The sequence below is a fragment of the Leptopilina heterotoma genome, unplaced genomic scaffold (genome assembly GCF_015476425.1).
Source record: "Leptopilina heterotoma isolate Lh14 unplaced genomic scaffold, ASM1547642v1 Lhet_167, whole genome shotgun sequence".
Classification (NCBI taxonomy): Eukaryota; Metazoa; Arthropoda; class Insecta; order Hymenoptera; family Figitidae; genus Leptopilina; species Leptopilina heterotoma.
This window is the reverse complement of record NW_025110883.1, coordinates 1,358,499-1,379,423: the sequence shown is the minus strand read 5'-3', so window position 1 is coordinate 1,379,423 and position 20,925 is coordinate 1,358,499. Positions and strand designations below refer to the sequence as shown.

The window sequence follows — 20,925 nt, the reverse complement described above, 5'->3', positions numbered from 1 at the left end:
TAAAATTTCGCAAAAGAATTGGTTATTTAAAAAAATTTTTTATAAAATTCATCCAAAATTCAATTATTTTCATAAATAATAAAATTTTCACAGGAATTCAATTAATTTAGAATAGCATTTTCAAAAAAATTTCGAAAAATCAATTATTTACCAAAATTTTTATACTATTCTTCACAATAATTCAATTACTTTCACTAATAATAACATTTTTCATGGAAATTCAATTTAAAAAAAATTTTTGATAAAATTCTAATAAACAATTCAATTATTTTTGATAAAATTTTAGCAAAAATTCAGTTATTTTTATAAATAATAAAATTTATCGAAGAATTTTAATTATTTTTAATACTATTTTTAATTGATTAGTCAAAAAATTCAATTATTTTCATAAAGTTTCCCACAAGAATTCAATTATTTAAAATAAAATTAATTATTTACAACAATGTTTATAAAATTCTTATGAAGAATTCAATTATTTTTAAAAGTAAAAAAATTTTTCACAAAAATTCAATAATAAAATTCTTCTCAGGAATTCAATTATTTTTGAAAATTTTATTAAAATTCTTAGCAATTATTCAATTATTTTCATAAATAAGAAAATTCATCGCAGGATTTCAATTATTTTTAATACAATTTTACAGGAGTTGCTCGAAAAATGTAATTATTCTTAAAAATTTAATTTTAATTCCTCGAAAAAATCAATTATTTAAAAAAATGTTTTTTGAAAAATTCTTTGGAAGAATTCATGTATTTAAAAAAAATATTAGAATTTTTCACAGGAATTCAATTATTTTCAAATATTTTAATAAAATTGTTCGAAAAAAATCAATTATTTGAAATACATTTTTTTGTAGAATAAAATTTTTTTTGATTCTTGGAAGACAGGCAAGTAAATAAAAACCAAATTTGTGTTTTATTTACTTGCCTGTCTTCTAAGAATCGAAAAAAAATTTTATTCTACAGAAAAATATTTATGGAAGAATTAACTAATTAATTGAATATTTTAAATACAATTTTAATTAAATTTTTTTGAAATAATTCAATTATTCTTTTCGATTTTAATAAAATTCTTCCCAAGAATTTGGGACATAATTGATTATGTCAATAAATAACAAAATTATTCCCGAAAATTCAATTATTTTTAGGCATTTTAATAAAATTCTTTGCAAAATTCAATTATTTTAAAAAAATTCTAGTAAAATCGTTCGCATAAATTCAATTATTTTCATAAATAGTAAAATGCTTTTTAGGAATTCAATTATTTTAAAAAAATTTAATAAATTACCACACAGACTTTCAATTATTGTCAAAAATATTTTTGATGAAAATTAGGAAAAACTCAAGAAAATGAAATATAGAATAGAATTTTTGTTAGTTTTGGGAAGTGTCTAAAACGAGTTTTTTTTGTTTGTCAAGTTTGATTTTTCGATAGCTACTTTTTAACTACTTTTTTTAGTTTGAAAGCTACTTTTTGTTACTTTTTTTAAAAATTAATTATTTAGTGCGAAGTCTGCTTGCGGTTAAAATTATTTGAATTTAATCGATTAATTAATAATTTCAGACTAAAAACGTCAATTTTTCCTCTCTTTTCGCATTTGCGTTTTTTAAGAGTTTATTGTTGTGCTGTTCCACATATTTGTCGTGAGGAGAACACTAAGATTCACTTTTCTAAGCAAAGAAGTCGTTAACAATTTTCTTCTTATTATCACGAGAGTAAAACAACATTTGAGAAATTTTGTGTACTGGCAAAGAAGTTTAAGTTGTTGCGATGCTCATTGATTAGCCAGAAGGCGTATCGGAATTTTTTCTTCTTTCTTTTTTTTTTGTTTTATTTTTTTCTAGAACAAAACCTAAACAATTTGCTGTTAAGGAATTTAATATTTGAGTCTCGACAATGAAGAAAGAGGAAAAAAAAACAAGTCGGAAACACCAAATATACTTTCTATTGGCAAATAGCTCGCACATTAAACAAGAAGCTATCGAATTCTACGATTTGTAAAGAGAGAGGCTCTTTGTTCCACTTTGGGAATCATTCTCTTATTTTTGTAGCATTTTTCACTCGGGGGAATATTTCCGAATTTTGACATTGTAAATTGGATCCATCACACTGTAAAAAAAGGTTCTAAATTAAAGCTGATTTTGGTATTAAAATTAAAACAAATTAGTACTAAAAGTGGTACTAAATTCGCACCTTTCTTTTTACAGTGCAGGATTTTTGTCTTTAATTCTGAAATTTTGAATAGTTATATGAAATTTATGTTTTTAGTTTCTTTAGTTTTAATTGGTAGGTATTGAAATTCTAGTAAAAGTTGAAAAGATATTTTTTTTCCTGAGTATGATTGTATTCAATTAATAATTGTAATATTCCATCTCGAAGTAAATTTTTTTCTTTTTAATCAGTCATTAACCCATTTAATCATTAATCATTTGTTTTTCTTGCGTGGTTAAAATTAACTCGATGATGATGGGAGAGAAAGAGAGTAAAAAAATAGGTTGCTTATCTTCATTTCAATTTCCGTCGATGATTTTCCGTCACGTTTAATCAGTTGAATTGTGCTCGAAGCTCCGTCATGTCATGTAGGAAGAAGTTATGAATTAGGTCGATGGAAAGACACGTCACAGATTACACAGTTCGCTTATAGTGTATATCGTGTGGATCAGGAATCTCTCTTTCTCTCTCTCTCTCTCTCCTCGTTTTATTGAGTGTATATGTATAATAATAATACAAGAAGCGCTGAATAGAATTGGGTCCGGGTGGCATAGTGGCATTTGTGTACACATATGTATAAGTTAGATACGAAGAGTTAGTCGCGGTTGGTCTCTCCTATGAGTCTATTAGCATGAGCGTGTGCCAGGGGGCCTTGACACAGTGCGTGTCAAGCATTGCATGCGATAGCGGAAAGCGCAATCTATTTATCACAGTTTATCGACGATTTCGCGCTAAATGGAGATATAACGCGCGCTTCGCAATTCACGACGCTTTTGCTTACGTCGCTATTATATAGTGAAGACTATCTCGCAAGTCTATTAATAATGAGCATTTATTTATTTATAGGAATCCTTATCCTTTACATGCGTGTGTGATTAATTTACACAACGACAAACTTGATTTAAAAGTAAAATGTACTTAAGCAATTTCTCCCTTTAATTTTATTCTTCTTCGGTGTTTTTGAATTTCATTATTTAAAGTTTGGAGCTTCTCTGCTGCTGTCTTTATTTTTCTTTACCCACTTTTTGCTTCCTTATAGAGGAAAGATTGTTTTTTTTCATTTTTCGAATTTGAATTTCGCGCCAATTAGTTCTGTACTCGTCCGCCCAGATGGCGAGAAAATTCTCTCGCAAACGAGATTGAATACGTGTCACTGGATCCACTGTGTTTTGTTTTAGTTAAAAATTGTAGTAAAAATTAAAATAATACCAATGATAATAGAAATAGTATATAATTTACTAATATTTCCTCGAAAAATGTAATTATTCTTAAAAATTTTATTAAAATTCGTCGAAAGAATTCAATTATTTCTAGAAACTGTAAAAAAATTCTTCTCAAAAGTTCAATTATTTCCATAAAACGCAAAATTCTTCACATTTACTAAATTCTTTTGAATATTATTAACAAAAAGAATTCTTCACAAGAATTCAATTATTTTCATAAATTTCCATAAAATTCTAAAAAACAATTCAATTATTTTCAAAATTAATAAAATTCTTCGCAGAAATTCAATTAGTTTAATAAAATTCAATACATTTTCATAAAATTAAATTAATCAAATTTTCAATTATAATTATGAACAGACAAGATTATTTTAAAAAATTGAAAAAATTCTTTGTTTAATTCAATAATTTAACAAATTTTTAATTAAAATTATTATAAATAAACATTATTTTCAAAAAATTTAAATTTGATGAGAAAATAGTAGACATCCTGGTTTCTGTGTATACTTTCGTATTTTTTTCTTTAAAAAATATTGTTTGACAATTCAAAAATAAGGTATTTTTTCATGATTCATGAGAAAATAATATTAGAAATTAGAAAATTTTAAAAAATTATTATTAACAAAATGAAAAATACACCCATTTTGTTAACTATATCCTTTTTTCTATAACAAATTTCGTTTGAAGAAATTATGCAAATTCTTCTCCCTTTTATTTATAAAAAATAGAAAATTAAACAACTTATAAAAGTATTGTTATAAAACATGAAGATATCGATTGCTCCAAGTCGAAGACTCGGAGTGATCGATTTCTTCATGTTTTATAATAATTAAAAATTTATGAAAATAACTGAATTGTTGCGAAGAAATTTATAAAAAATTGTAAATAATTAAATTCCTTGTGGGCTTTTTATTATTTTTGAAAATAATTAAATGTTTGTGTAGAATTTTATTAAATTTTTTTTTAAATAATTGAATTCTTTTCGGAAAATTTTATTGAAAATAATTGAAATTAGGACAAGAATTTTATTGGAATTTTTGAAAATAATTGAACTTTAGGGAAAAATTTTGTTATTTACAAAGATAATTGGGATTTTGACGAGAATTTTTTTTTAATTTTAAAAAATAATTGAATTTTGTGAGAAGAATTTTATTACTTTTGAAAATAATTGATTTTCTGCAATTATTTTAAATTTCTCCAAATTTGAATTGTTTTAGTGTTTTCAAAAAAAATTTGAATTAAAATTTTTTAAAATTGCTAATTTTATTTAAAAAATGAAGAAAAAAGTTGAATTGTTGCTAGTTATTATTTAATTTACATCTTTGAAATTGTAGGAAGAAAGGTTTATTTAAAAATCCATTCATCTTCAACAATACAGGCAGAAAAGTAGAAATATAATTAATCATGTGACTGTTATGAAAATTAGACATTCATTGCTAAACTTTAGACATTGTTTTGTACTTGAAAATAAAACAATTTCGTGAAACAAGACTTGCTTTGACTCGAACATTGTTTCACCATTGTTATATCGAATATCGTCGCGTCTGAGACTGAAATTTCCGCGGATATTTTCATCTTTTGAATTAAAATTTCGATCCTTGTATAGAAAATATAAAAAGGAAAATATCTATAGGAAAGAAAATGTTTCTTTTTAATTATTTTAATTTTATTTTCTTTGAAATCTTAAAAAAAACATTTTAAATCTTTATGGAAAAATACATTAATTCTTTAATATTAATAAATATAAAAGTTAATGTTTAAAATAAAATAAAGTTTATAAGAAGAATAAAAAATGGGTAGTTTATTACTTTTTACAATTCTTTTTCATTTTTTTTCCATTTTTTCCATTTTTTTTAATTGAGAAAAATTTTACATTAAATAGCAGAAAATGTTCACTTTGTTGCTAAGCAATGAAGACAATAAACTTTTTTTTCTACTGCGGGTCCTCATGTATGAGAGCATTGAAAATAAAGATAATGCATATCTTGATAATGAAGCACAACACTTCCTTCTGATTTGATAACAGACTATGGCAGTTCTTATCAATTATTTTTTTTCTTTTTTTAAACTGCTATTTCAAATTTTTTTTTATTAAATTTAACAATTACTGTTATTATTAAAATTATAATTAAAATTCAATATTAATAATAAAATGTCCTATTAATAAGAATTGTTTTTTAGCCAATTTTCGAATTTTCTTTTCTATCCTTTATATAGTTGAAAGACAGAAGTAAAATATTTTTTCCAAGACCGTAATCTTTTATCTTCTTATGAGATCGGCATAAAGTTTCATCCAAGTTGAGGTGATTTAAAGCGAGTTGGAAAGGATGGAAATGGATTATTCAAGGGCACGTGATTCACGAGGGCTTGTAGGAAAACTCGAAGGTCGAACGAGACCATCGAACTTAAGTTGAAGACTTTAAACAGTTTTTTCTTTATTTTTTCTTTATTTTTTTCATTTCATTCTTCTCTTTCACTCTTTTTTTCGACGACCGCGACCCAGATCACACGTGACGCGATATTCTTGGAAATATAAAACGCGATTTATTGGTCCATGCGATGATTAAGATATAACGATTTTTTAATAGGTATTATATATAATTTCTGACGATTCGACGAAAATTTGTTTCCCGTATTTAATTTTCCTTTAATTAAATAATTTTTTCCTCCCACTTTTCGTAATTTCGATAGATTAATTATTTTTTCCAGAACTTGATAAATTTTTGTATTTTTTGCTTTCGTGTCTACTTTGGAAATTGAATTAATAAAGTATTATTTTTAAAAATTGCTAATTGCCAGACTGTTAATTATGTCAAATTTAAAAAATTCTTAATTTTTATTTAAAATCAGGTATTTAAAATTTTCTGATAATATTCAAATTAATTAGCTATTAAAAATTAATTCTCTTAATATTAAAAACTCGTATTCGTAAAATAAGTAAGTTGACAAAAAAATTTAAAGAAAAAGGGAACTTTTTCTACATATTAATAATAATTAATAATAAATTGATAAAATAATTAAATAAAAAACTGTCTCGCGATTCTCGAAAAAAAAGTTACATTAATTTTTAATATTTGGCTCATACCTTTTTTTGTTCTCGAGTGGTGAAAATTTCTATAAAGAATAATGAAAATAAATGTTGAAATATAAAAAGAAGAGCAAAAAGGATGAAAAATTGAAATGAAAAATAATAGTGTGATCAAAATCTACTCAGACATGCTAATTTCGCTTGAAAAAGAACTTATTACTTTTTATTTCACATTCCCTTAAAGCACATTATATGGCTCTTAACTTTTCTCCTCCTCTCTTGTAATTTTTATTGCGAGAAACTTATTGTGTAAAATTATCCTGAGCATGAAACGTTTATTGTTCTATGTGTAGTAGTCAATGTGTTTTTTACTTCTATATAATATAAATCGATGGCTCTTGAATACATCCTCTATATATGTATATTTCATATTTTTTCCTCCATTCTCATTCTTTATTAAAAATGAGAAAACAGTTTGCGAGAAAATAATAATGGGGTAAAGAATCGGTTATATTCATTCGCAAGTGCATTATTTATTTCGTGACAATACTTTGTTCCTGAATGTCACGGTGGATATATTCATAAATTTATAATTATTATACAGAAAAAGTTTGGTTCGCAAAAAAAATGTTTTTAATCTTTATAAATATACTGCGAAATTTGAATTAGGAACAATATTTTTTACTATTTGTAAATTTTACTAATAAATAGAAATTTCTACTAATTTATTTATTTAGTAAATATATACAGGCTTACAAAAAAAATTCCCTTTAGTACAAATAGTAAAATTTATTAATTTAAAAGTAAAAGTCAGTCACTAATTAAAATTTAGAGTAGATATAATATTTGTTTCAAAATAAAATCAAAAAATGGAGATACAAAATAACTATTTTATAATATTTTAAATATTATTTGCATTTTTTCACAGACTTTGACTAAAAAAGTAAGGGAAAAAATTAGACTTCTCTTAAGTACTTTTAATAAATTGTTTAATTATTTCTTGATTGTTTTTGTTAATTTAACACAATTGTTTTTTTGTTGCAGGTAAGCGCCTACGATACGATCATTATTATATTCTACTGCAAGTTTGAAAGTGAGTAGATAAAAATTAATTATAATTAAATATAATCATGAAAAGAAAATTTAATTTTATTGAAAATATTTTTTTACCGATCATTTAACAAATTATAAAAAACAGGTGGCAAATTATTTTTTCACTTGCGGATATTTTTTCTAGGAAAAAAGATTTTATTTAAAAGTGAGGTAAATTTGAAGATAAAATATTTTATAATTTTTCTGAAAATTTTCAGAAAATGTGAAATTTTTTGTTGGTGGGAAAAATATTTGTTTTATATTTAGTAATAAATTTTCGAAAATTGTTTATTTTTTATATTTACCTTAAATTTCAAAATTGTTTATTAAAGAAACAAAGAAGAAAAAGAAATATTGTAATTGAGATAATTTTTTATCGAAATAATTATTTAAACGGTGAACTCAAATATTGAACAATATATGATTATAAATAATTGTTCCCGATAATGATTCAATAATTATATTATTTTTAATCTGTAATAGTTCTCACATCATTAATGAGTCGAAGTTCTTTTATTAGTAATAGGAAGTATAATAGATAGTGTTAATAGAAAATAATAGTTATTTAATAATAATTCAAGATTCTAATCAAAGAACCGGTTATAATTTTTAAGAGGGAATTATTAATATTATTAATTTATTATTTTTATTTATTTTATTAGTTTTGTAGTATTAGATAATAATATTAATTAATAAACAAGAAGTTTTAAATCCTTTTTTTTATTTTGAAGTCGAGAATTTTGAGTCTTAAAAAATTATAACTGTTTTTTTTATTGGGACAATTACAGAATAGTTGAAGTTAAGGAAAATTTCTTTTAAAAGCTAAATTTTTCTTTTCGCGAAAAAAGATAAAAACGAAGATGTCTGTTTTTAAAAGACTATTTTTTATAAATTATAAAATATTTTACTGCCCTCTCGCCTCTAAAAAAAAATTAACCACTGTTTTTACCACGAAAACCCAATTTTTATGAAAGTTTGAAAACTGGCCTGTAAATTAAATTGTTTTTGAAGAATTTCTTTGAACTTTTTTTAAAATAATGGAGTTTTTTTTTAATAATTTTAATAAAAAATTTTGAAAATAATTGAACTTTCTGAACAATTTCTTTCAAGTTGTTAAAATCGTGAAATTTTTTTGTAAATAATTGAATTTTTTTCAAGAATTTATTAAAATTTTAGAAAACAATAAATTGAATTCTTTTGAAAAACTTTTTTAACGAATTAAGAAAAAAATTGAATTCTTTCATGGAATTTCTTCGAACAATTTATTAAAATTTTAGAAAATAATTGAATTCTTCTGAAATATTTTAGATCGAATTAAGAAAAAAATCGAATTCTTTCGTGAAATTTTTTTGTGAAATAATTGAATTTTTTGTGAAGAATTTATTAAAATTTTAGAAAATAATTAAATTCTTCTGAAATATTTTATATCGAATTAAGAAAAAAATTGAATTCTTTCATAAAATTTTTTAAAAATAATTGAATTTTAGCAAAGATTTTACTATTTAAAAGAATAATAATTGAATTGGTTCGAAGAATTTATTAAAATTTTAGAAAATAATTGAATTCTTATGAAGAATGTTATTATTTATAAAAATAATTGAATTCTTGAGAAGAATTTTATTAAAATTTTTGAAATTAATGAACAAGAATAATTAATTAGTAAATTAGGTAAATTAGTTAAATAAATAAAATAAAAAATAGGGATAGGAATAAAATAAATGGAAACGAGGGAAATAAATAGAAAAAATTTTATTTTTTTTTTGAACATGTGAGATTTGTTTTTCATTGAATATTTAAAATCGTGGAAATTCCAATTTTTTGTTCCTAGTGAACGAATTCGCGCTTAGGTAAATATACACAGCGACTCGAACTGCGAAAGCGGATGTGAGGAGATTTTGCATTGGCTTTAAATATTCCCTGTCTTTCTTTCTCTCTTTGGGTTCCGCGATTCTTGGCTCGAACGGCGTTTCTCGGCAAAGAGGGTTTTCGTTAAGAGGAAGGGGAATGAGGGGGAGGTTAAAAAGAGGGTGGCAGTTAGGAGGATAGAGGAACCTGTTCGAAACGAGTCGTTTTATTCCTTTCTTTCTTCCCTCGAGACGGACGGATGGACAACACGCAGACGTGAATCCCGGGATCCGGCAAGTGAGGTAGGCCAGGTTGTGTGTCGAGGGACAAGAAGCGAAAAAGAAAGAAAGGAGGGAATGGGAAAAAAAGTTAAAGCGCTGGCGTCGCGACGCCTCGCTAGTTTATTGCGCCTGGATTTTCGAAGTGGGGGTGGGTGCTTGAACGTCGTCTGGGGCACTCTTATCGATTCCGTTGCCATCTCCAAGTTACACGATTATTTCATAAGGGGGCATCCGTTCTAGACGCCAAATCTCATAAACAACACTTTATCATCTTACCCTGACGAAAAAAGCTTAAAAAAAAAAAAAAAAAAAAATTCTAAGAAAATGAAATTTCACTCGAAAATCATATTTTTTGCAAAAAATATTTGTTCGCCATTTCGGCAAAATTTTGCCAAAAAAATTTTAATTTTCAAAAAAGATTTCGGTTAAATATAAAATCTGTCCATGTTGAGTGAAAAAAATAACATTCGACTAGACGAGAAATTAATTATTAGTTTAGAAATACTCTTAAAAGAGTAAACAGCAAAATCTTTTATAAAACGAGATTCGTGTGTTTAAAAATATAATCGAACTATTCTTATTCTTTCGTTTAATCAATTTTTAATTGGCCTAATTTTGTTATATATTCACTAATTAATCTTGCCGACGGTTTTATTGATCTTTTCATATATTTAATTGATAAACTATTGGGTCAGTTTAATTTAGCTTTCAACCCCCAGACGACTGGGTTACGAGGTTCGTGAACGTTTCTGTTTAATGATTTTTCCTCTCTGTCTATATATATATATATATATATTTCTAATAATTATTAATTATTTCTTCTGTAAGTCCGTTAATACTAAATGAATTATTTCATTACTTTTATTATTATATTTATTACTTCACTATTATTTTTTTATTTATTACTTTATTATTATTATTTATTATTAGTATTTTCTATTGGTATTAATATTTTTGTTTGAAGTAAATAAATTTCCAAAACAAAACTTTTATTTGAAGCCAATAAAATTTAATTGAACCAAATAAATTATATTTAAAGCAAACAAAATTTATTCGAACCAAATAAATTATATTTGAAACAAATATAATTTTTTCGAACCAAATAAATTATATTTGAAACAATTCAAATTTATTTTAACCAACAAAAATTTTAATTGAAGGAAATAAATTTTATTTGAAACAAGTAAAATTAAAAATTTATTTTAACCAACAAAAATTTTAATTGAACCAATTAAATTTTATTTGAAACAATTCAAATTTATTTTAATAAAAATAATTAAATTGAAACAAATAAATTTTATTTGAAAGAAAATTAAAATTTATTTGAACCAAATTGAAATCTATTTGAAAGAAATAAAAATTTAGTAGACTCTGAGACAAATATACAATATTTTTTCTGGGTGTGCGTATAAATAGTGTAATTGAAAATTCAGGGGGATTTTTTGCTAAATGTACGAGTTTGTTAGAATGTCTTATTGTGGAATTAAGCTGAGAGTAATTAACGCAATAAGACTCATTATAGTACGAGTAAGAAAAAAGGAAAAAAAATATATAGCGTTGGCCTACAGTTTTACTTGCTATTAGCATAGCTTGGTTTGTCGTCATTACACAATTATACCTATACTGTGTCTGCAATAATGACCCTTTTTAAATTTCCCATAGTACGTGCCTAGAATCGACTATTATTATTTATCTATGCCAATCGATTCCTCTACACGCACCTGATTCAATTTATTTCAATCTTTACACACACGAGTTTCATGCAAGTGCAAAATTTGTATCTTTATTCATTTATTTCGAGATTTGTTCCTATTCATTATTTTTATTATTATTATTATTATTATTGTTTTCATTTTTATTACTATTATGAATATTTTTATTTATTTATCACTTTTTTCCAACTCTGTAAATTTGAATTAGTAAAAAAAGTTGGCGGAGACTTAATAATATGTAATTAAATAAATATAATAAAAAATTAAAATAAAAAAAAAGGTTGGATTAAACTAAAAAATGGAAAAAGTAGAAATTAAAAAGAATTTATAATTCTTTTTTTTATTATTTATTTTTCAGTGTGTGTGTTGAGTATGGTCATCGACATTGTTTGAAAGCGCGCGCGCTGCGGGGGTAAAAGGGGAAATGGGATGTAAAATATCGATTGAAGAATGTCGCGTCTTTAAGGGGTCGAAAATAGAATCGAGGAGACTTTGTACAGTGAACTATCGTACAAAACCAGACGTCATAATTATTTTATCTACCCACACACACAAGTCACAGGGAAAAATAATCCTCCATTGAACTATATTGCGCGTACTCCTATTTTATCCTAGTTTTTCAAGGGTTGAGAAAAATAAGGGTAACGATGCTATTGAAACTTGCAGGCGTTGATTATAAGCAAACAGATCAGAAATTATCGTTGGAAATCTTTAAAAAGGAAAAAAAATTTGCTCTATTTTCTATATGCTCTAAAATCTGAAATAGTAATTACTATGTGCGGGAAATATTTTTCTTTTTTTTGTAGTTTTTTTTTATTAAATAGACTTTTCATGGAAATCAGTTTCTTTTTTTTGGTACTCTCTGTATTTTTTTTGTATTTGTATTTTACTACCGATTTATTGATAATCGTATTTTTATTTCGAATATTTAATTAATTCATTATTATTCATTCATATTGATTGACAATAAATTTATTCACATTGTAAGTAAAGAATAAATTTATTTGTACTCTAAAATATTTATTTTATTATTAATTCACTTTATAGTTATTAATAATTTAGTATTTTTGAAAACGTCATTAAATAAATTAATTCAAATTTCTTGCATTAATAGTAATTAACAGTAAAACAATAAAAATTAATTAACAGTAAAAAGTGGAACCACAAATAATTCTAGAAAAAATTCGGTTTTTCTCTTTGCGTCGCATTTGTTACATATTTTTATATACAGTTATCAGCGATAAAAAAAAACGAGGAAAACATCGAGAAAATTCAAGATACGATATCGATAGAAAAAAGAATTGTATATACGTATTAGAAAGAGTAGAAAGAGAATTTAAGGGGGAATAGATCGATATTAGGATTATAAGCCACTATATTCTTATGAGGGTTGAAAAAACCGATCGAGGGCTCAAGGGAGCCAGACGGTGCTACATTATTTTTCGAGGGTTCCTCGTCGCGATCGTAGCAATGACACGGATAATGGGAATATTGTGACGGGGTCCCGAGGACAGGTTAAATAAACTCGTCTAGACTCTTGTTCCTCGTAAAGATTAAAGAGATTAAGTTTTTACTTTCCTCCGTTTTTACGTGTGACAACTTCTTTTACATCGAACCCTCGAAATTAATTTTATTTCTTTTTCTTCATTTTAGAATTTCAGAATTTATATATGCTTCACTTTTTTTTTAAATGCTTTCTATTTGTCACTCTGGAATTTTTTTATTAAAAAAAAAAATCTCTAAAAGAATTTTCGTTTTTAGGGGAAAAACAAAAAAAAAATGGAAAAATTTCAAAGGGGAAAGGATTTTTTATCCCGGGAATTAAAATTCCTTTACACTTGTCGAAATTGTAGAATCAAAAAATGGAAAACAAAATTTTAAATCAGGAAAAACTTCTTTTATGGAAAAATGCAAAGAATGCAAATTTTGTAATTTTTCCATTTTGTTAACTGAAAATGAATCAAAATTAATTTAATTTTAAAAATGTTTACATGCACTGAAAAAAAATTGATTTAATTCAAAAAACCGATTATACTTGTCAATTATCAAATAAATATTTACTTGAATCAACTATTTTTTATTTAAGTCAAATAAATTATGTATCTGAAACAATAATTTCGGAATTTGAATTAAATATATGTACCATTTAATTGATTTAAATAAAAATTATTTGATTCAAGTAATACACTGAAAAAAATTCATTTGATTCAAATAACCGTTTAATTGACTATTATCAATTAAATATTTACTTAAATCAAATAATATTTATTGGAGTCAATTAAATGGTATTTGAACCAATAATTTCAATATTTTAAGCAAATATGAACTGAACCATTTAATTGACTCCAATAAATATTATTTGATTCAATTAAATCTTTAATTGATAATAGTCAATTAGTCGTTTATTTGAATCAAATACATTTTTTTTCAGTCTATTTATTTGATAATAGTCAAGTAATCGATTATTTGAATCAAATTAATTTTCTTTTCAGTGCAATTTTTTCTGTATTGGATTTTTATTTTCTATCGTGGAAAAAAGCGTTTAATTCCCCTCCCAAAAAATTATTTATCATATTTTTCTAATTATAAATAAAAATTGGGAATTTGTAAATTTTGGATTATAGTAATTAGAAAATTATTAGAAATTATTTTTAGAATTACTTTCTAAATTTAAATTAGTAAAAATGTTTACTAATTGGGATTAGTACTTTTTGCTTTCGAATTAGTAAGTTTTACTAATAAATAGTAATTTCTACTAATTCAAAGGCAAAAAATCAGTCACTAATATTCCAAATCAGTATTTTAACTGATTCAAATTTTGGGGGTAGATTAAATTATTCAGTATTTTGAAAATTAGAAAAGTAATATAGGTAAATAAATATTAACAATTATTATCAATAAAAGCATATTTTGATTATTATTTATTTAATTTATTATTCGTAAACTTGAATATTTTGATGTTTGATCTTCTCGACGAAAAGTAGAACTTCTTAAATTAAAAGCAAAAAATAACCATAAAAATTCTCACTAAAAGGAATCTAATCCATTTGTTTGTTTATACATCAGAAATTGCTACGCTAAGTTTTCCATATATTTATTAAAAGGACTATTTCGTGTTGACGAAGAAAGAGCGAAAGTAGAAGAAAGACGGGAATTTACGATGAAAATGTGGTATTGAGAGTTTGTGAAGAGGGTTTCAAGAAAAACGTCTAGACTCACCTACGCTCGATGGGGGTTGTTGAGGCGGAATTGGGATGGGTTTGAGGGGGAGGGTTAAAAAAAAGGGTGAAAAACCCGAGAGAGAGAGAGAGAGAAGGAGAGACTGAAGAGAAAGTTGTGTCGGCCGGGACGCGTTCTCTCCCAGCTTTGAAAGTGGGAGACAGTGAAAGTTCCGGCGCTCAATACCCCCCTCCTCTCTCTCTCTTCTTTCTCTCTTACCCACCCCCACTGACAAGGTCACGGTCACGGCCTCGAGCGTCTCACAAACCCCAACACTTTTTGGTATATTCCTTCAACCCCCAACCCCCCAGACGATTATTGGTACGATACGAAATCCTCGGGTCAAACTCTACCCCTCCCCCCTTCCACCTCCTGATTTTTATTTTTCTCTTTTTTGTTTTCTTTCTCAACATTTTCGTTTGCTATATAACTGTATTTTTTTATTCTTTGAGTTGGGAATTTTTATCAACACCGTCGCGTCTTTATACTTTTTGCGTCGATATGAATGTATAGCTTGTTTTTTGTTATTTTTCTAATATATAAAACTGTCGCAATTTTATTTTATGAATGACCTCACAGCACGCAATGTCGATTAATCAATTTTTCTTTCTTGTGTTATATGGATTTTAATATTTTAGTACTGGTTTTTTAAATGTTAGAAAACAATATTTGGAAATTTGTTTATTGTTGAAAAAGTTTTCTCTTTTTGAAAATTGGTTTCTTTTCTCTAAAAGGTGTTTTTTTGAGAAATTTTCTTTTCTTAAATTTATAATTTATTGTTGATAAATTCAAATTTTGTTATTACGTGAAATTTAAACAAATGACAATTCTCACATATAAAATTAACTTTAATGTTAAAAAATTGTAATAAATTATTCATTTTTTAATATTTTTCCCATTTAAAACGCTTTTAACTGATTTTCAGTGGAACTTCACTGATTAAAATCATGAGAATATTCACTGAAAATCAGTCAAATTTAACTGAATCAATTTTCGAGAGATCGGAATACAAAAGTGAGGGATAACATAAAAAAAGAATACAATTTTTCTAAGAAAAAAAAACGAGAAATTAAATTACGAGGGATATTGAAAGTGATGAAGTACAACTGATAAGTCGCACTATCTTGACAATATTAACTTTTCTGATTCACACTCCATTTCCGCCTTTTGTTATTCCGTGTGTAATAAATCCACATCGATGAATAATAAAAAGTAAATATTCAAATTTGGAAAAAGAGAAAATTTTTAACGCACTAAATATTAATTTTTTTTCTTTTGTTGGGAAAATTTGTTTTGTGGATAAATAAAGGTTCGTTTGTAGGCGGGTCATTGAGGGATATATTGAGGTTGTAATAAGAGAATATAATGTGATTTTGGTTGAGTAAGGGTGTTGAAATGTCCAGGAGTGACATTGCGTGAGTGCGTGCCAGGGAGGAAAAAGAGAGGACCCTCTCGTAGTCATGGTGACTGCCGGGTTTTCACTGATCGATACACCACGGTCAAGGTTATCATTGAACCAAAAGTTTATATATTATGAGAGATAGAAAGTGACTTTTAATGTCGTCTCTCACCCCTTTTTTCTTTTTGTTGTATATATGTTTATTCGAATACAGTCAAATTGCTTATTGGCAAAAAGTCGCCCTCTCTTCTCTCTTCACATCCACAATCATTTAAGTAGTGTAGTCCTGTAATTACGTGACTCGAAGGGTGAAGGACTCGATCGGAAATGTTATAGCCCTTTCAATATAGAATCCCTCGAAAAAAGAAGAAGAAGAACCCTATTCTATTTAGATAACTTCATAAGCGGAAAAAATAGATTAAGGGTGAATCCATTGACGCGTATCAAAACGGTTCGATAGGAATTTTCTAGCAGGTTTTTTTTATTATTTTGTCCCAATTCTTATATTGCTAGTGTTTGCGCTCAAGTTCCATTTCAAGCGTCGCTGTCGCCAATGTTGACCTAATTCTTTTCGACAACACACGGTGAAAAAAATTTATTTCATTCAAGTAAGCGATTTTATTTAATTAATTGGTATTTACTTCGAATACCTACTGAAATTATTGGTACAAATACAATTTATTTCATTTCAACAAAAATTATTTGATTTAAGTAAATATTTATTTGATAGACAATTATTCGATTACTTGAATCAAATAAATTTTTTTTCAGTGTAATAATAATTATTATTACTTCTAATAATTAGCAATAATATTAAGACGTAATTAGCATTAATAATAATAATAACAAACAATATTATTTTGCAAATTAAAAATTTTTATATTTCCAAATGTAAGCATCAATTTTTGAATAATGTCAGATTCAAAATTTCAAACATTCACTTATAAAATAGAAAATACAACAATTTTGATAAAATTCTTGGGAGGAATTCAATTATTTTCATAAATAAAAATTCTTCAAAGGAATTCAATTACATATTTTCATAAACAACAAATTTCTTTGGAGAAATTCAATTACATATTTTCATAAATAAAAAAATTTCTATTTATTTTTTATTATTTTCAACATTTTTGATAAAATTCTTCTCAACAATTTAATTATTTTTATAAATTGGCAAATTTTTTGCGAGAATTCAATTTATATTTTTATAAATTGTAATAAAATTTTTCTGAAAAATCCAATTATTCTCAAAAGTTTTACTTAATACACGATTATTTTAAAAACTCAAAAGAAATTCTTATCATAAAATTCAATTACTCTCAAAATTTTTAATAAAAATTATTATAAAGAAAAAACAGGATTTTCATAAAAATTTAAATAAATTCTTCATAACAATTAAATTATTTTCAGTACAATAGGTATATTAATAACATTCTTTGGAAGTTGAAAAATATATTTTTTTCTTTTCAATTTCGACTTTTTGAATGTCGAGAACCCATATTTCACTTATATAACTCTAGAGGTATAAGACAATAAATTAATTTTTGTTTTTTTATTAGTCACTTCTTCCGTTCTTGTCTCTCGTCTTTTTTTATTAGACGCGTTCCCGGGTCTCTCCTTCTCTCTCTCTCTCTCCCTTTCTATTTATAATGATTGAGCTTTTATTAAGGTAGGTTAGATGAGACATTGCGTGGGAAGTTTTAGCCCAGGGACTATTATTATTTCTCTACTGTGCGTATGACCCTGAAAAAATATTTGGCTGAAGAAGGAAAAGGTCAATTTAATTTCCGCGTTAATCAAACGTTTATTTGTTTTCTCTTATCAGCATATTTCAACCTATTATTGATTTATTTATTTCACCAAAATGAAAAAATAGAAAAGAAATTATTTATAGAATCTATTTAATTTTACCTTTTATGGTTTTGATTCGACAATAATAATTAATATTTTATTTTCAATCCTTTGAGATTTAATTAATATAAATTTGGCTTCGTCCATAAATTACGTCACACTTTTTAGGGGGGGAGGGGGTCTATGAAAATGTGACTAATTGTGACAAAGGGGGGGTGAGGACCTTTTATTTTGTTATGTCACACTTTATACTCTATTTATTATAATGTGAAAATTGTAATAAATAAAAATATCAAATATATTTCTTGTTTTTAAAATATTAAAAAATGTACTAATTATATAAGTAACTTTATTTATAAAAAAAAATTCGAGGTAAAATTAGATATTGACAGTGATTCATTTTGGAAAAATTTATTAAAGGGGGGTTTACGAATTGTGACGTAATTTAGAGGGAGGGGGTTTCCTTCAGATGTTACGTAGTGTGACAAAGGGAGGGGAGGGGGTCAAAAATGGGCTAAAAACGTGTGACGTAATTTATGGACGAAGCCTTTTTGAAACTAAAGTTTAAAGTAATAATAAATTATTATTTTAAAGTTTAGTTTAAAAAGATCGAAATAAGAATTGGTGTTGTTTTTTCTTAAATAATATATATGAATTTCTTCCAAGTATGTTCATCATCGCGCACTTTCTGAAATGTGACACTCGTAATGCGAGGAGTATGTAATTAAATGACTGATCGATGAAGTGACAAGTAACTCATCGATACCATTGTGTGGACGATTACCCCACACGATAAGACATCGCAGTTTGTTCCAGGAAGTGCGCATTCAACTTTTTATTTAAAAAAAACTTTTTCAATTCTTATTAATTTTTTTCTCTCTTCTTTGTCAACTCTTTTATCACAATTGTCTCATTTATTAATTAAATTCATTTTTCACTAATTTATATGAATTAAATATAAATTAATAGAATTAAATACATAACTAAATAGTCACAGAAAATTATTATTATTTTAAGATACAAAAATTTAATCTTTCTTATTACGAAACAAAAATTTTTCCTGTTCCTATTTTATTCGATAATCGCTAAATTATTTTTTTGATAAAAAAATGATTTCAAGGTTTTTTCGTATGTATAGAAAATAACTTCCGCTATTTTTACTATTGACATTTATTGTCATTGCGGAGATATGATAAAAGAAAATATAGTCCAACAAATAAATGACAGAGACGACCTAATTTTTGCACGATAAGGAACTAATGTGCGTAAAGAAAAATGTACTTTTGTAATATTAACGAATGAAGACATTATACATTAATGACTTTTGCGAGACTCATTTATAATAAATAAATGTGTCAATTACCTATGTAATAAGTACATTCAACTTGTTTATTTTTAAGCGATGAACAACTTTTGTCTTATAATTGTATATTCAGTCCTTGGGTTGAAAATTATTATGTTTCTTTAATTTAAAAGTAAAAAGTTTTATTTCATTTTTTATTTAAGCAGTATTTCTATGGATATCAAATTGAGACAAAAAACGAATCAAAATTGTTGCGATGCAAATTTTGATTTGTTTTTTGTCTCAATTTAATATCCTTAGAAAAACTGTTCATTTTTATTGCAATTTATTAACTAAATTTAATTTTTTTAATTTTCATAAAAAGAATAATTTTTCGGAAAATATAAAATTTTAAACAAGGTTTTAAAAAATTAGTTCCATACGTGCAATAATTTTTTTTCTGTATAATTATATTTATTTTTTCTCCTCTGCAGTATTATTGATTTTTACTTTTTTTCTATATTTTTTTATTGAGTACTTTTTTTATAGTCATCACTATACCTTTTACTTTTTTTAATATATTTTTATTATTTTTATTATTTTTATACTGCTTTATAATTTATATTTTATTTTATTCTGCGTATAATTTATTTTTTAATTTATAATTTTTTCTTTTTTTACATCACGCCTCATTTTTTTTTGAAGGTACCTTTTATTGAATTATTTTAAAAAGTAAATTTTGTTTCCATTACTCTGTAAATAATTTTTACTCTATAAAAAAAAATTTTTTTTGGGAAATAAAACTTGTTTTAATAATAAAATAAAATTTTAAAAAATTAAAAGAATTAAAATGTTTCTTTTGGGAAAAAAATGATTTTTTTTTATTGAAAAAGATTTTTGTTTGTAACTTTTAGCACCGGTGATAAAAATATTAAAAAAATATTAAAGAAATATTGAAACTAATAATATTGGAGAGAAATTATTAATACGCTTGGGAGGTAAATAAAAATTCGTGATATATATTTAATTTATATATATATTTAATAAAGGAAGGAGGAGAAAAATATATAGAGAAAAGGAATCATGAGAGACAGGGAGAAGGATCGCTGGGGTTCACTTTCGCTCTACACGGACAGGTTCAAGGACGACCACGCCCTGTCTGCTTCCACCCTCGTAACCCTAAAGTTAAAGGCACTACGCAATACTGAATTCGCCTGGAAACAACCCCCATAACGAAGGACCTTGTCCTCCCTTTTTTCAGCCCTGTGTATGTGTGTCTCCCTTTTTTTCCATTTCCCCCACATTGGAACACATTTTAGTCCGTCTATTTACGTTAATTTTATTTTCGTTAATTATTTATAATACAAAATTCAATAATTACTTTTTCAAAATTAATTTCGAAATTAATCTTCATTTTTAGTTTTCTTTCTTCGAAAAATTTTCTACACCTATCATCTGTAGTCTCTTAAAATCAGCTCCTTGAATTTCTGTGCTGAAAATTATTTACCGAAATAAATTAAGTTATTTAATGAAATTACTACTATTAATATTAATTAATTAATTGTAAATAATTAATATTAATTAATTAAATTTTTTTTTAATTAATTAGGTTGTTCATTTACAGAACGTAAATAAACAAAATAATTTCTTTGTTTCCTGGGAAAATAAAATTCGTCAATTTTAGAAATATTACAAAGTAATTGTTGAGTAAAAAAAAAATTATTAATTAATTTATAATTAAAAAAAATTATTATTATTTATTAATTTATTTATTAATTATTTTA

The 20,925-nt window shown here is 25.2% G+C and overlaps 1 protein-coding gene across 5 annotated transcripts in view; it reads left to right on the top strand.

The window, feature by feature from the left end:
- The window catches only part of LOC122499365 (ecdysone-induced protein 74EF), a 198,775-nt gene that overhangs the window by 81,903 nt on the left and 95,947 nt on the right, over positions 1-20,925 (top strand). The window lies entirely within an intron of this gene.